This window comes from Helicoverpa zea, chromosome 5 (genome assembly GCF_022581195.2).
Source record: "Helicoverpa zea isolate HzStark_Cry1AcR chromosome 5, ilHelZeax1.1, whole genome shotgun sequence".
NCBI lineage: Eukaryota > Metazoa > Arthropoda > Insecta > Lepidoptera > Noctuidae > Helicoverpa > Helicoverpa zea.
In genome coordinates this window covers 8,539,249-8,550,093 of record NC_061456.1, presented here as the reverse complement: position 1 = coordinate 8,550,093, position 10,845 = coordinate 8,539,249, and positions in this window count along the sequence as shown.

The following is a 10,845-nucleotide window of genomic DNA, read 5'->3' as shown; positions in this document are numbered from 1 at the left end:
GGTAGCTACTAGTTGTCCCATAGTTTCGTAGTGTAACACGCCTACATATTTTCGTAAATATTTTGAGCTCCTCGTTAGATTCAAATGTGCGGTGGCGTTTGGAGTGTAGAGTGAATTCATTATCGCGGTCGGGCAGTCGTTAGTGGTTTACAACCCTGTTCACAAACTCTTTGAAATAATGCTCCCCCGGTGCCTTGACGCGTTTCAACACGAACATAACGTACATGAGCACCGTGAGAGATATTTAAAACATTCGTATAATTCCTGTGAGCGAAACAATCGGGGTTTTGTCTCGTTATATAAGCAAGCTTCTGCCAACTGTATTGCCGGCACAAAAATCTGCGATGCGATATCATCATAATGACTTTTACTGCGTTTGTTTTGCGCTCCGATTGCGTTAAAATGGGAACTGTAAAATTGAATTATATGTGTGTGGGAGCGCCTTTATGTTTATTACTTCTAGCAAATTGATCGCACATTCAAGTGTGCACTCGTGGGATTAATTTATTTATTAATATCCGTACATTTATATTCATATAATAAACCGTTAAACGTAAATGTAAAATCTTCCGAGCAAAACATTATATTCGACTGTCAGCTCATAAGTACCTTTTATAGTCTCATGAAATGTCACTCACCCCAAACAAAAGCTTATTCTTGAAAAACAAAAAAATACTTTTAAAATTCACGAGTGGCCTAAATAATTCTAATTCTTTCTTAAAATAATTTTTACTTTGATTAAGTAACTAACAATTTACTGGAGCTATTAAAAGGCTCATTCAGGGGGCAATTATCAGAAAATCTTTGACCGTTCGGGTATTTAAAGTAATTTGACATTTCTTTCCTTGCCTAGTGATTTTGTCATGCCAAGTAATAATTATCTGCCTTATTAATTTTCGGTGAGGTCAGATTTCAGTGTTAAGCTTGTATTTAAAAGGTCAGCGAGCAGTAATCAGCTTAACACGGCTTTGCTTTGTAGCTAATAACGTCTAAATATATTTTCAGTTCATAATTTCGTTAACGGATAAGAAAGTACAAGTTCATTAATGTTGAGTCATAATGTTCTCGCTTTGTTTAATAATTTTAGAACAAACTGTAAAAACTTTGAAACCTTTCATACTAGGATATAAATAGGGTAAATAAAGTATTTAGTATAAAGCCAAAATAAAGTAACACAACATCTATAAATTCAGACATAACTTTCAATACACTGAAAATCTTTTAGGATTTTGTTGGTTTCTCTATATTTTATCAAAGGGCAATAAAAATACTATAACAGGGCACATATTTCATGTCAAATGTAGTGTGTATGTTGTAAAAATCTGAGATTTTAGAGGAAATTTTTCACGCGGGGTGACTGCGGCGCCTGCCATGAATTTTGGGACTGCTGCCAAAAAAGGTTGCACATTAGTACCACAGATAAATAATTGAAGACGAACGAATATGTGCTCAGTACCTTTTTAAGTGAAAATATCCTAGCATCTTATCTGCTACTCAAGACATGGTTCTCTGTGAATTTCCAGCCTATTGAAGAATACTAAAAAAAGTTTTTTATGAGTTCTTAAACTTTATCTGCCTGTCAATACAAACAAACTCATATTTGACACTGGGTAAAAAACTCATATAGTGTATACCTATGTATTTCTGAAATGCAGACGAATTATCGAGATTTCCCGTATTATTTGGAAACAAAGATTCTATTTGGACTAACCACGTTCGTTTTACTTTACAAACACCATTGGTGGGTTATTAAAACTTTAAAATCTTTTTACCGTGGTCAGTTTTTGACCGAATTAGGACGTAACCTATTTTCATTTTAATTTCACTAATGACGATGAGATGAGGAGAGCCTGTTTCACAGCAGATTTTTCACACACTGTCCCCCTGAAAGTGCAGTCTACATAAGTACAATAAATAAATCAATTAAACGGTGTGTAACCCTTTAGCCTGTTATGTACCTAACTGCCACTAAACACACTTTATAATATCCCAATTGTCCAATTACTCAACTGAATTACCACCCAAAATCCGTCATCAAGAAGATAATACTTTTATATATAAAATTAGGTGCAATCTTTGAGAGTGTAATAACGACATTTCCTCTCACGAATATTTTTTCCTCATCCACCGTCTAATGAGGCTTCTTTCCCAAGTTTTTCCTCGGAATCGTGATGTCCATGTTAGTGGACTCGCCCTCGATAATAAGTAGCTAATGCTCCGTTATTATCTATTATTGCTTTTATTAAATATATGGGTATACTTACACATGATTATGGATTCACTAATCTTTTATTATAATGTAATACTGTTGGTCGTGAACGGTAAGTTATGAGGCGTAGTGTACCGTATAGATGATTTATTGTATGGTATATTTATTTTTCTAGTTACTTGAACAATGACAATATGACAGTACGCTATACCTACAGTGTGTGAGCAATTGGTTTCAATGCAGTAGTGTAGTTGGGTCATACTCTGAATTTATTTTTTGAAAAGTTTCGCATCTTCATCGCGAAATTATATTACAAGTGTTTTAAATAAAGGTATAATATAAGGTATAATCTATTTAAAGTCTAAAATAACTCTAATATGTAATAACTACGGTGATATAGGATCATATAATATTTGAAGAGACGACAATTCTACTACAGACAAGAAAACAATAATGAATAAGATCGCCAACACTTGCCTGAATTAACAAATATTATGAAAATATTTTCCTGTTCCGCGTCCCAACATCTATAGACGGAGAGATTATATCTGATGAGCTGTGAATATTATTTTATATATCAACATGGCTGCCGAACACGAGCGCTTACATAACAGCTAAGCTTATATTGTTCGCAGAAAAAAAAAACATAAATTGACCGATCAACTGCTTTCAGCGAACCACTCCGAAAGCAGAGTGGTTCCAAAATGAAGCAATTAAAAATAATACCTACCCTTCAGTGAAACAAAGTAGCAATACATAGTTGACAGCTTTTAACCGTTCGCGACTCTATCCAGGTGGGTCGGACCACCCACCACATTAAAGCTACGACGAAAGCCTAAGAACCCGAACAATAAAAAAAGGAAACGCCCCCCGGCGTGCGTGACCACAGGCTCAATGCAAATTATACTTCCATCCATTTCATACAATAAAACCAAATGAGCCCTTTTAACGCAACATGAGAAATCGATAAAAAATACACGTCCGAGCTTATGCTTGGTTCATTCGAGTATTGTAACGTAACCGTTTTGTAATGGGTATTATTAAAACCGTTATTAATAGTTGCGGAACGCCGTATGCATTTGACGGGTTATGGAACGTGATGATAATAACGGGTTTTGTAGGTAACGCTAATCCAGCTGAAGTTGAATCAAGTTTCTTATCAGGAAATCTTTGAAATTCACTCTCTGATTTTATTAAGTCTTCAAACGTAATCTACTTGGAATAAGACTGAACTGACTTAAAGATAACTTATATAATACCCTGATGTTTTACTAAATTGACATCTAGCTCTAATTATGATCTGTCAAGATATTTTATACAATAATTGTTAAACTGCTTTTGAACACCTAGGTAGCCAACTAATTCGAGGTAGTTTCTATTTAGCGTAAAGGCAACAACATTTATCTATCACAAAACATAGACCTGCTATATATTACGATTGTTGACATAAAGTTGAAAATAATTGTCCCGTGATTCGTTTGGCTTGGGCCAGCCCTAAGCCGAAAGAAGGTACGTTTAGGCACATTCTCACAAAATACTCGCTGGGTCCAGGTCTGTAACGGGCCGAAAATATATCCAGGGTTATAAAGGACTGTCCCTTGAGCTTGCCCTGACCACAGCCCGATCATAACCCAATTACAAGTCAACCGCATTTTTATGCTGCCATTACACCTTACGGGAACAAACCGATGAATTTATTTTATTTTTATACTCTACAACCAGTATTTATGGCTGATATAACAAATACAATTTGTTTCGCGAAGGGTTGTGGGGAATTCGTTAGCTTTTACTGCATTGATTTTTAGTTTCACTTTCAATGCTTCAGTGGCTCGCTTTTTATTCACACAGATATATCGGCTTAGTCGAACGTGTCACATTGAAAACTGCATCTACAGGGAATCCTATGGAAGCTAGATATTTCACCGAAGCATAAAATAGATATCAAGGGTATATATGCACTTCTGCGCATTTGGAGCTGTATAATATCTGAACAAATATTTATTGTTAGTTTAGATAGTTAAATAAACAAACATTATTCACGTAATATTTGCGTCATTCAAAGCAGTTTCACCGAAGTGCATTAGAAAACTTTACAAAGTGAATAAATCATGAAAACTTTGCAAGTGAGTGAGTAAAGCAATGAGCTAGACGCTTAACAACGTTGGAGGATCAGTGCATCGCACGGGGAGACAGCATGCAAACTAACTAGCATGACGCGAACACTGTCGTAATTGTAATTACCCAGTGTGAAGGTAATTGCTTTTCCTCGTTCCCTTAAAAGCAGTACTTAAGTAAGAGAACTAACGGCTCTAAAACTACAAACTCGCATGTTTCTTACTGAGCGTATTTTACATACATTAGTGTCAATGGTAATATGTAAGAATGCATTGGACGTTCGCGGCGAGTCTGAGAACTCTCAATAGATAAGAGAAACTTCTTTAAAAGTGAAAACTTGTTCCTTATTCCAGCTCTATCGGAGGAGTTCCTTTTGATTAAAGCCACTGGTTGAGCTAAGTATATACTGTGTGAATGAACAATAGTTTCATGTAGCAAGTTACTGGTTGGACGTGTTATGACTGGCGATGGAAAAAGTTCATGATACTCAAACGCCGTGGTTTAATCAACCAAATTATGGTCACAGATAATGATGCTGTGTTCTCAATAATATTTTACCTTGCAAATTCTATTGAACTCAGTTTGAACTTTCTCGGCATAGTTTAATTATTTAGTAAAAAAAATATATTAGACATTCAAACGAGAAGCGAAATATTTAAAACGAACGAAAATATTATTTTTATAAACGTGTTAAAATAATTTCCCACGAATAAGTTCATCAAAAGCAACACATTAAAGGCAAATACCTAGAATATAACAAAATACATATTATAATAGAATCCCAAAAGATGTGGAAAACTTCAGGGAAAGTGCTTACCAACGTAATACAGAAGTTTTAACAAAATATTTTCGCAATGGTCTTTTTTTATTACGAGTTGCGTAAGTCGTAAATTTAACCTACATATTTCATCAGGCAAAACGCGAGATGGGTTCATTGCGTGGAACTTACTAATATAGTTAGCTCAATCATTATTTTTCCTAGATCTCAGTATAGTATAGTTTTCCTAGACTTATATCATGTCAAGCTGTCGAAAGAATCAACAGAAAACAAAACAAAAATTTATAAATTAATAACAAATACATAAGTCTATTACGTCATAAACTGATAAAGGCAGTAGAGACGCTATCCAATGAAAATCAGGACACATTACCCTGCAGTAGGAAAAAAACAAAATCTATTGCTCATATAAAAGAATCGTCCTATTTTTCTGCCTCAACTAGTGCTTTGTTTGCAAACCGTAACTTTTAGTAGTATTCATGAGTAGGCACAGTTACCCTCGTAATAAAACCAAGATTATCAGTAAATAAGGTCTGCCCATAAATAAAGTTGATTCCCTCGCAAATCAGGCGGATGCTCGAAACGTTCGGAGATGTAACAGAAAGGGTGGCTACACACGATCACGTTAGACTATTATGTTGCACGATACGTGACGACTTTGTTCGTTCGTGTGAACAATTTGTGTCGCGAACAAAAATCGAGATCTACATATTTTGTGAAACATTTTCATTCGGCCCTTAGAAAAAAGGGCCTAACAGTTTATCGCTATTTGGATGGTGTCGGTTGTTTGGCGTTTACAATGTTCGCACCTAACGCACGGGATCGTGTCGGACAAAATACGGATTAGCCTTTGTAACACGCAATAGTGTGCGCGTAACTTAACGTATGTTCATAGGAATCATGATCATAGGTAGTGAAAGTAATATAATACGTGCGTCGACCCAACATCGAGCAATACTTGAAGGAAATCGAGTACAATATGTGATCAAGTTTTTGACGTTGCAATCTATCGTTAATTTCCCCCGAGGTTCACCTGCCGCCACAATAAAGAAACTATTTTATTGTTACCCATATTGTACTCTACTTCTAAAGTATTTCGATACGTTATTATGACAACATTATGAAAGGCTCTATTGTCGTACTGAGATTGTTAGTGTACCAGTTCTGCGCGTAATATACGGCCTGGAAAAAATATACGGTCGGGGAAGTAAAATTTATAAAAGGAATTACGACCTCAGCCATTTCGCTCAAATCGACCTATCTGCCTTCTTTTGTAATTCCTTTGTTACTGCTAAACCACATAGCATTCGAAGAAAATGACAATAGTTCGCGAATAAATACGGCGTTAAAATATTGCATCCTATTTAGGGTTACCTTCGTTATTTTTACTTAGATACTTACTTAGATATTTTTTGACCGTACATTTAAGTTCTACAATATATAAGTTTACAACCCTTTCTTATAGTTTTGTCCATTCCGTAAATACTGACCATTCATGAAATATTAATATTTTATTTATTACTATCGAAACCCCGGAAGGTATTTATCTACTTACGCGGTTTCCAGGAAAAAAATAGGTCATAAAAGCCTTGTTTAATTATATTCTTAATAAAGTTTATATTTTCATTCAGTTTTAATTGGTCCAGCATTTTGTTACTGCATCCGAAAAACAGCCATACCAAAATATTACCTGCGTGTCATACATTCTCTTTCTTGGAAATGGTAGTTTTCGATATTTTAAATAATATATGTATTGGAATTGTTCACTGGTACAGTTCAAAAACGGGAACGGTTGCTGAAATTTCAAAGAAGGTATTAAAAAACTAGTTTTTTATAGGCTTAATTTTATTTTGTATTGTTGTGTACTATCTATTTTGTTTTTGTAAATCCGTTTCCAATAAATACGTATTAATAACAGAGTATATGGTACAGGATGCATACATTCGTATTAAAGGAACCTGCCCAAAGGACCGATTGCAAGTACCTATATGAGCAAGATACATAGATACCTAATACTAACTCCATGAAGAAACCACTACAAGATTTTGTACGTTCTTATATTGCTGTAAAAAAGAAAATATAAAATTACTATGAGGTTATGTAAGATCACTTTTCTTTGACACTTTTAAAAATTGACGCTATCCAGACACTTTTTAATGTGTCCGGTATTTCAACACATTCTTTACTTTGTAGGTACTCCTTTCTGTATAATTTGTGACCAAAATTAAGAAAAAATCCAAAAACAGAACAACCAGTTCTTTTCGCGTCTAAAATTCATTCAAAGCTACCATATAAAATAAACATTAGGTGTAGAGCACTCTAGAGTATGGTGGGAACTTCCAAAAAGTCCTTATTGCGTGCTTACGAGTTGCGCGGCCCTAATGGGCAAGCGCGATTTTGCTGACAAATAAATATGTACCGCCCTTTCCGACGAGAGAAATTGTAATCGTGGGGCCCTTAGACCTTAGACTGAACACGAACGTTTAGCAGTTTCTAGATAGTATTTTGTTTCTCAAGTTACCGTTTAGGGCATTACGTTGACAGTTCAAGTTGTACGCCATAAATAAAAAATATGTATTATGTAGGTATTAGTAAATTCATTCCAGTATAAAATACCTAGAACGTTTATAAACTTCACTTGCATCGCAATTCATAGAAGCGCAATAATAAATACAAAATATTTATACATAAATTATCATGAAAATGGATGCACTGATTTTGACAGTACGAAACTCACATTAGTATTTAAAACGTCAAAAACCACGGACTAGGAGCTACTAAATAACAAAAGTTAAATAGAAATCAAAGACAAATATTTAACGAATTAACTGGTAGTTTAATATGAACCTCGCGTGTAACTCTACAAAAAGTTACAGCTACCTCTCTCTATTTAATTAATGATTTTAGAACTGTTTTGATGGAGTTAAATGAATTGAATTACAGTGATACTTCTTTAATAAAGAATTAAACTGACAATGTTTAACAAATTAAATACGATGCAAAGTTCACCTAAGTTCCATATTATGTTTAGTCTATAATCTTTGGCAATAATCCACGTTTTTAAGAACTTAATACCATAATATTTAACAGCAAAAAATAAACGAGAATAAAGTGCACTTAAGCAGTAAATGCACCATTATAATATTGCCGTACATTTAGTCATCACAATTAATTCAATTTTACTTTGGGTCCCAATAACGGTTCTGTAGCACATTACTATGAGCACGGAAGTTTCAAAACGCTGTTATTAAAGCCCTACTGGGTAGTACAGTGGCATGCAACACGATAAACCACCAGTTAACATAAAAGAAACAGGAATTTTCTTGAGTAATAAAAATAAACGCCCAAAGCTGTGCGTGACCACTGGAGCTCATGGAAATCATATTTTATTTTTGTTTCACAAACTTAACACGGCAACCTTTGTTCCGAATCACTTGATTTTTGATCCGATATAAAAAAGTTATCTTTGCGTGAAAGATGATGGTTCATTGTGCTGAAGGATACGTATTGAAAAAAATAAACACATGCTTTGTCTTTTTTTTTACATTTACAAACCAGTATCTACGTCTTCATGACATTATGATTTTCTGTTCAAAAGGTTTTAATTGCAAATAACTATCACTCCTGGCTAGTAGATAAAATTGGTGGCGTGCACATGTCGTCACACCACTGTTATCATTGTTAAAACTTAATCTAGAGGAAAAAAACCATTTCGAACTATCTATTCTATTTACATTGCAAGGGAGTAATAACATAACTGCCGAAATGTGGGCCTATATACCCCTTCGGGAAATAGGGGTGTGATGTTATTTTGTTTCCTTTACCTATCACAAGCAACTTCCCTGTTCCGATACATTGGGTTTATATTACATTACTGTTTACTTTATTCTGTCACCTTAGATTCGCACCTTTACGTGATAACAAGGTGATGGTGTCAATATTTCGACATCAGTGTCAGATCAGAACCCGACGGGCCAACCATATTTTAATACAGTTAACGGTGAACCAAAAACTGCGTACACTCCCGTATTCAGACCCGTCTACAATCTGTTTCCATCGCACCTTAATTTCCCACGGGTTCTGCGTGACCACGAACAAGGGCTCTAAGTCCTACTTCTGATCATAAATTTATTGGTGATAGTTCTACGAAACTATTCTTCCGAACATTCAAGTTTCATTAAGAATTTCAACTCGGATAGCTGACATTTCATGCAGCTTAGCTATAGCATTCATCGCGTTAAGCCATACGTTGAAAGGAGTTCGGGAACTACTCTTACATGCTCGGAGCCGATGTAACACGGCTAAACTTAGCGGGATACGTTTCCCGAGTTAGCCCGTTCTATCGCTAGCTCGGAAGTAATCAACGAGATACGAAGCAAAACATTCTCCAACTGACTTTAAACTCTTTCGCTCCAAAATATCTAATATTGCCATCGACTGGCTTATTTTAGCATAAACTGTTTTACTTGAAGTTTTCCACTTTGTGTAAAGACTTCTATGAAGAAAATTCATGGCAATTTAAAAGGATTAAAAAAATCTGCCTAGTGCTTGTCGAGCTTTGCATGAAAAGTGTTTCATGCCGCGTCCGTCAAAGCAATCCCCTATTAGACGACCATTACACGTTAAGGGGTAATTTGAGTCGACTACAGTAATCATTTCAAGTAACTTCAGTTTTATTCTGGTATAAAACGAGGCTCTTAACATTAATATTATATTTATAGTTAAAAATATTCCATATTTGTTTTTAAATAAATAATAAATAAATAAATAATGTCGGGACACCTTTTCACACACGGTTGAATAGCCCCATGGTAAGTTATTAATTAACTTGTGTTATGGGTGCTAACACAACTGATAAACTACATATAGCTACACATATACATATTTATAAATACATATTGTAAAATAAAAGAAAAAAACACTTCATGGAAATACACAAATATAAAACAATACTAAATGGCTTTCTGTAACCAAATTAACTGCAACATTTACCTAACAAGAAATGTCTAATTCGTTTATTGAACAAAAACTCCGTCAGCCAAACATAATCCGAAGTGTGACACCATCACTGACCGTCAACTTTTCCGCGTGACATCATTGCGCGTAATTTAATAACGCCAGAACCCAGAACACCGTTTGGTACACTGTCGAAACATTCCCCCATCAGAGTAAACAAAGCGCTGAATACAAGGGTGGTCCACTAACGGAAAACAGATTTCTGAGTCAATGAATCGAGAACGTTTATACTGAAACTTTCTGGAATCTCGGCAAGATCGTCCAACTGTAAAAGGAGAAGTTATTGTATTAGTTGTCTTATCCTTAGTGAATTTGTGTAGGCTGTACCAACGGTGAAGCTTTGCTGTTTAATATTTACTCTATGACGGAGTCTAGGTTGATACATGCACGACCTATCCGTACTATTGGTTAATCTTGAGACTTTATACATTTTAGAAACCTGATTCATATCTTTAAATAATATTATTCATATTTTAGACAACTGACATTTTATTTGCATACAAAATGAATTCCGCAATACCCCAATGTATTTAAAAAGAACACATCAATGACGAATATGATAACGACCGTATTTTCCACGTCATTTCAAGCAATCTCAATATCTCAAACTTTTCAAATGTTAAGCTTGGATTATGTAGACTTGTATTCTTCTTTAGATACGCGTTTGTAAATAAATAGGTTAGGAGCACGGATAGACTCTGGCATAACGACCTGTTTTTAGACAGCC